Genomic DNA, 7,272 nt, shown 5'->3' with positions numbered 1-7,272 from the left:
GGGGGAGAGAGAGAGAGAGAAGGGGTAACATTATATTCCCTTTCTTCAAAGTGAATTTTCTTCTCCATACTACAATTGCAAATTGCCTTTTTTAAAAAAAAAAGTTTTATAGGGAAGACGGAAGCAGTTTTATAACTATGGCCAAGAGAAGACACATTATGAAAATCAGGGACATCTAGATCAAATGTAGCCTTCCCAACCTTTTCCCATCTAGTAATTTGACTTTTAAAATATATTCACCACCACCACCATCAGCACTTCCTCAAGTGCTCAGACCAATGTACAGAAGTGGCTAAAGACAAATTAAAATAGTAGCTCTATAAACTTTAACACACAAGAAACAGAAGTTAGCTGTAGTTTCAACTTATTGTCTGAGCTACTAACAGCCCAAGCCTATCAAGCCACTATTCTGCCAGCATAATGCACTTTATGGCAGTCACAAATTCAACTGCGCCGGCGTGTATAGTCTGGCGGCCACCGCAATCAACAAGTGACTGTTCAGCTCAGATGAAGTGAGGATGCCTGCCGGAGTAAGGCCATGCAGGGGGTGGAACGGGGTGGCGAAAAGAGTGAACTGGGCCTGGGATGGGGTGGTTTTGGCTGTGGCAACAGCAGCCAAATTTCTAACTCAGTTCCCACGCCTACTCTGCCTGCATGGATCAACTCAGGTTATGTCAGAATGCCAGATGCAAGGGAGGGCACCAGGATGCAGGTCTCTTGCGTCTTGTGTGCTCCCTGGGGCATTTGGTGGGCCTCTGGGAGATACAGGAAGCTGGACTAGATGGGCCTATGGCCTGATCCAGTGGGGCTGTCCTTATGTTCTTAACTACAATTCCCAGGAAGCCTTGCAGGTCTCTTGTTACCTGGTGTGCTCTCTGGGGCATTTGGTGGGTCACTGTGAGATCCAGGAAGCTGGACTAGATGGGCCTTTGGTCTGATCCAGCGGGGCTCTTCTTATGTTGCATAGCGGCCACTGGGACTTGCCCAGGGACAAAGGACCAAAGGCCCCCAGAGGCCATAACTCTTCATGGAATACAGTGGTAGTTGGGTTGGTGCTGCTGTGTCGTCACACTGGGACAGAGTGAAACACACATTTGAGTAAATGTATATAGGACTGTACCACAAAAGTATCTAGAAGCCTGGAGGGTTTCATATGTAAATGGCAGCTAGAAGGATGATCTTACACTCACATCTCTGAATGTTTGGATTTAGAAAAACAAAGACTGGACATCTCAGCCCATTTTGGCCTAACAGTGTATCTATTATGGACTTGCTCAGTAACAAACCCTAATGATATGAGTATTCAGAGGAAGGGGTGCTCAATGTACCTGTTTCACATACAGGAGGTCCCAGTTCAAACCCTTGCATTTCCAAGTATGGCTGGAGGAAAATCCCTAAAAAGAACCTCATTGGAAAGGAGTTATTTTTTTTTCTAGCAATATAACATGAATTCATTTCAACCCCATGGATGGAGGTATTATGTCCTCACCCAGACTGAGGTTTTCCATTGAATCTATTACATTCTGACCCCTCCCCAATGACTACTTTAAAGGTACTGGCTATAAGCACCTTTGAGTTTAATGAGAAGTGGATTATATTTATTAGGATTGCCATGTAAATGTGAAACTGGAAATCTAGGACATTGGAATTCATTTATTCTTTTTTTCTTTTCCTTTGAAGCAGAATACGATTTCTAAGAAGTTTCAAGCATTTTGATTCAAAACTATGATTGTAAAAGCCAACTTTTCCCCACTTTAGAGGGTCTTAAAGAGATCCTAAAGAAAATCTTCTGGAAGTTTTTCTATGTTTGAAATAGGCTATTTGGTTTGCTGTGTGGGAGAAAAAGAATGACTTCTTATTGAAGTGTTTGAAACCCAAGATTTCTGGGGTTGCTGATTACTCTTATTTTGGCTCCAAGGGGACGGCAAAAAGCCACAGAGTGGATGAAACCATGCCTTCCCACCAGGACATACAGAATTATTCCTCAACCACTCAGAAATTCTTGACAAGAATTAAAATGTGGTCGTAATTATATCCTGCAGGCATGAGACAACGAAAGTAATTCTACATGGTTATACCATGGGGTTGGTTACTGGAAATTTTGCTGAAATGGAACAGAAAGCAAAACAGGGGTGTTTTGTAAAAATAACTATTCCCTTTGAATACACAGCTGAAGTCAAATGTACTTGTGATTGATTTGGGATGAAATAACTGAAATGAAGTCTGAATGAGAGTTCCTTTACCTAGCTCCAAGGGATCTGGAGAAGATCAGACACTCTTTTTCCCCCACCCCCCAACTGCTGTTCTGCATAAATCCATAGCGTAAATCCATTACAGGTTACAAGCCATGATGCGTATGCACAACCTCTTGATTTTAGAAATGGGTTATGTCAGAATGCCATATGCAAGGGAGGGCACCAGGATGAGGTCTCTTGTTATGTGGTGTGCTCCCTGGGGCATTTGGTGGGCCGCTGTGAGATACAGGAAGCTGGACTAGATGGGCCTCTGGCCTGATCCAGTGGTGCTGTTCTTATGTTCTTAACTACAATTCCCAGGAAGCCTTGCAGGTCTTCTTGTTATCTGGTGTGCTCCCTGGGGCATTTGGTGGGCCGCTGTGAGATACAGGAAGCTGGACTAGATGGGCCTACGGCCTGGTCCAGTGGGGCTGTTCTTATGTTCTTAACTACAATTCCCAGGAGGCCTTGCAGGTCTCTTGTTATCTGGTGTGCTCTCTGGGGCATTTGGTGGGCCGCTGTGAGATACAGGAAGCTGGACTAGATGGGCCTATGGCCTGATCCAGTGGGGCTGTTCTTATGTTCTATGGTCAGACAAAATACAAGATAGAAGTTGGAATAGTTAGGATAATTAAGGGAACCTGCAGTGGCATAGCTAAGGGGGCAGGGAAGCACATTGCCCTGGGTACCACACCTTGAAGGGTGCCAACCCACAACCCCAATGGCATATCATGAGGCAGTTTGGGGCCTCCAGGAGGAGCTCTGCAGCAGACGGGGTCCTCCAGTGTGGCCTTAGAAGGCCTTGCCGGAGTCCTTAAATAGATGCTTCTGGTTTTTGCCTCCTTGTGTCTCAGACCACTTCCAAGATACCATGGGCATCTGGGCATCTGATCCCCTGAGGGTGTTAACAACTTGAGGAGGGTTAAAAAATTTTGTGCCCAGAATGCCATATCCTTTAGCTGCACCACTGGGAACCCATATGTCAGTACCGTAAATAGAGTTAGGCGAAAGAGTTAGAAACCGAGACAATCTTTAGGCAACACAAACAAATTAGATATTTTGGATGTCGTTTTATAGATCTGATGGTGACCTTCTGTCTAAAGGAGGAAATGGTTTCTTGGAACATTTGCAGTTTTAGCCTTTATAAGAAATGTCTGAAGTAGAGTTAGATCGGCTAAACTAAATTATGCCAGGGAATACTAAATTCTCACAGAATGGAATAGGTCAGCAATAGCATTTTAAGCCACTTTTCATGGAATTGGTAAATTTAATGAGAATTCATTAACGTGTTTATGACCCTAATCTACTACAAAAGGCATCTAATTCAGGTAAAAAGAATTCAGAGAGGATTTTAATCAAAAACAGGAATTGGAAATCTAAGCTCTCTTGACAGATTTGTGCTAAAGTTATGGAACAGAAGAAGTTTTACTTCCTAATAGGTGATGGGAATTGAAATGCTGTCTACTCAAAGCATTGAAATTATGCAGAATTCATAGGTTGGGAGTGAAATTTGGAAACTGTAACTGTTATGAACAAAGCTGATGAGAGATCTAGGCTTAGCCAAAATGCACTTCCTATCTAGAGAGTAAGTCCTATGAAATTTACAGCCCAATCCAATCAAACCCTACAGATGCAGCCATGCCAAGAGGGCACATGCTACATCCCATGATGAAACTCCTTGAATTAAGGATATATTTTTTCCCTTGTTCCAGGGAAAGCCCTCATTGCTCCAATGAGTCTACTCAGATCTGTGCCTGCTATTTTGCTGGTGCATGTCTGAACAGACTCTGGTAGGTACATCAAAGGCAAGAAAGAGAGATAGGATACGGGTGGAGCTGCTACCACGAATACCACCCTATTTCTGGCCTCAAAGCTAACCCCCTCTCCATCCCAGCACCATTCCTCCCCCTCTCCATTCTACTCACTCACATCCACTGCCCAACTCCTGAAAGGACATTCCAACAATAGGGCTTCGCTTGAGGCCATTGGCTTGCAGCAGTGGCCCAGCCACGCATTACGGCAGGTTGCACTTTGCGGCCATCATAAAGCACACTGCACTGCCGGAACGTTGTTCCCATAGATCAGACACCCCATAGGATGGCACCTGGTATCTGAGGTCTGTCATTGGGAACTTTTCCGAGTGGTAAAGACCAGAAGTGATTGTGAGGAGCTCCAGAAGGATCTTTCCAGACTGGCAGAATGGGCAGCAAAATGGCAGATGCGCTTCAATGTCAGTAAGTGTAAAGTCATGCACATTGGGGCAAAAAATCAAAACTTTAGATATAGGCTGATGGGTTCTGAGCTGTCTGTGACAGATCAGGAGAGAGATCTTGGGGTGGTGGTGGACAGGTCGATGAAAGTGTCGACCCAATGTGCGGCGGCAGTGAAGAAGGCCAATTCTATGCTTGGGATCATTAGGAAAGGTATTGAGAACAAAACGGCTAGTATTATAATGCCGTTGTACAAATCTATGGTAAGGCCACACCTGGAGTATTGTGTCCAGTTCTGGTCGCCGCATCTCAAAAAAGACATAGTGGAAATGGAAAAGGTGCAAAAGAGAGCAACTAAGATGATTACGGGGCTGGGGCACCTTCCTTATGAGGAAAGGCTATGGCGTTTGGGCCTCTTCAGTCTAGAAAAGAGACGCCTGAGGGGGGACATGATTGAGACATACAAAATTATGCAGGGGATGGACAGAGTGGATAGGGAGATGCTCTTTACACTCTCACATAATACCAGAACCAGGGGACATCCACTAAAATTGAGTGTTGGGCGGGTTAGGACAGACAAAAGAAAATATTTCTTTACTCAGCGTGTGGTCGGTCTGTGGAACTCCTTGCCACAGGATGTGGTGATGGCGTCTAGCCTAGACGCCTTTAAAAGGGGATTGGACAAGTTTCTGGAGGAAAAATCCATTACGGGGTACAAGCCATGATGTGTATGCGCAACCTCCTGATTTTAGAAATGGGTTATGTCAGAATGCCAGATGCAAGGGAGGGCACCAGGATGAGATCTCTTGTTATCAGGTCTGCTCCCTGGGGCATTTGGTGGGCCGCTGTGAGATACAGGAAGCTGGACTAGATGGGCCTATGGCCTGATCCAGTAGGGCTGTTCTAATGAACAGTCAGTGTCATGAGCGCATTAGTCAGGGGAAAGCAGTGGCCAGCGGGGGGCACCTTTGCCCAGCTTAAGTTGATGCACCAGCTGCAACCATATCAGCGTCAGTCAGACCTGACCACACTGGTCCATGCACTGGCATTGCTAGAGAGGGTGGAAGGAATGTTGCTAGTGGGATGTTGCCCACTCATTTTTAGCAGATGTTCCTTGGTTCTGGTGTCCTGCAAGCAGGGGGAAAAAAACAAGCTTTCCTTTATATCCATCCCATGCATAATTTTATATGCCCGTTGAGACCATGTTGTTCTGAGACACTTGATGAAAAGTAAATTTTATTCTAGGCTGCTAGAGGGAAAGCCTCCAGTTTGCTCCCTCCTCCCAGAATGACTCCGAAGGGGAGGGCCGCTTGAACGCCCTGAAAACCTTTGTGCTTTGCACCCCCTTCTAGCTATGCCACTGGGTCTGTGCACTTGTGACATCGCATTTTTCCAAACGTGCAGACAAACAGGATGGACATGCTCTTAAATGATCTAGATCAACTTTGTTCTGTTCCAGTAAGGGAACTATGGCCCCAGATAGGAGAAAATGTCCTGAAATTCTTACATTCACATTACACCTACTATTAGGAGTTGTGTTTTTTTTTTGGGGGGGGGGGAGGGGTTAGACATTATGGTTCATTGAGTTTCATTATGCACCAAACATGTGCAGCCAGAAAATATGGCTAAAGACATGTTCAAAAAAAAAAATTGACACCCCAGAGTTTGACTGGTACTCCCCTGTCCTACAGCAGATCTTCTGTCCTGCAGCAGACTTTCATCCATCATGGAAGGGACTTGGGTTACAGCTGAGCTGACAGTCAAGTTCCTTCCATAAGAAGAGCCCCACTGGATCAGGTCAAAAGCCCATCTAGACCAACTTCCTGTACCTCACAGTGGCCCACCAAATGCTTCAGGGAGCACACAAGACAGCAAGACACAACCTGCATCCTGGTGCCCTCCCCTGCATCTGGCACTCTGAGGTAGCCTACCTCTAAAACCAGGAGCTTGCACATACCTATCATGACTTGTAACCCATGATGGACTTTTCTTCCAGAAATTTGTCCAATTCCCCTCTTAAAGGCATCTAGGCAAGATGCCATCACTACTTCCTGTGGCAAGGAGTTCCATAGACTAATAACATGCTCCTTCCTTCCAAAGGAGAAAGGAAAGTGAGAAGGTGGAAAACAGACAACAAGGAGGAACTTAATCCAGCTTGCTTACAGGAGATCATAACTGGTTTGTGCAAGTGATGAGCCTATTAGTTGCCTTACATAGTCATTACACGTAAGGAATAATGAGAACCAGAGCTGTGTGAAACCTGAACCAAAGCAAAATGATGGGTGTGCACCAGTGCACATGCTTCAGTAGTGAGCCTGCTATGAAAGAGCATCAGTGAGTTTCATTCAAACATTCCATTCTCCTTTCTTGAATTAAGCTCACGGGAAACTTGCTGTGCATGCTGGAAGGAGAAGCCAGTCGTGTACAGATGTGAGTGGCTAGAACCTATAGTCACATCATGAAAGCACTCACTGCAAGTTTCCACGCCTGGCATAATAATGGCTGGATCTTTGAAGGGTCTGCTGCCTTTGCACTCCCCCCATCCATATTTAAGACACATTAAGTCCATACGAGCTCCTCTCTTCTTTCCCATCAAGAACTGGATGCAGTTTGGGGTGCAATTCTCTATTGTACTAGCAACCTTCAGTCTCGAAAGACTATGGTATCACGTACTTTCAAAGGAATTGGCCCAGTGCTGTCACCAACCACTTGGATGGGTATCCAAGAATCTCCTTCAAAAGTTTTTGATGGCTCCCTACAACATCCTAGTTGCTGACCAAACAAGACATGCAAACATGCCATCTATTGCATGGGTATCAATCCTTTTG

Source organism: Tiliqua scincoides, chromosome 4, assembly GCF_035046505.1.
Source record: "Tiliqua scincoides isolate rTilSci1 chromosome 4, rTilSci1.hap2, whole genome shotgun sequence".
NCBI classification, from domain to species: Eukaryota; Metazoa; Chordata; class Lepidosauria; order Squamata; family Scincidae; genus Tiliqua; species Tiliqua scincoides.
Note: the sequence above shows the minus strand (reverse complement) of the source record.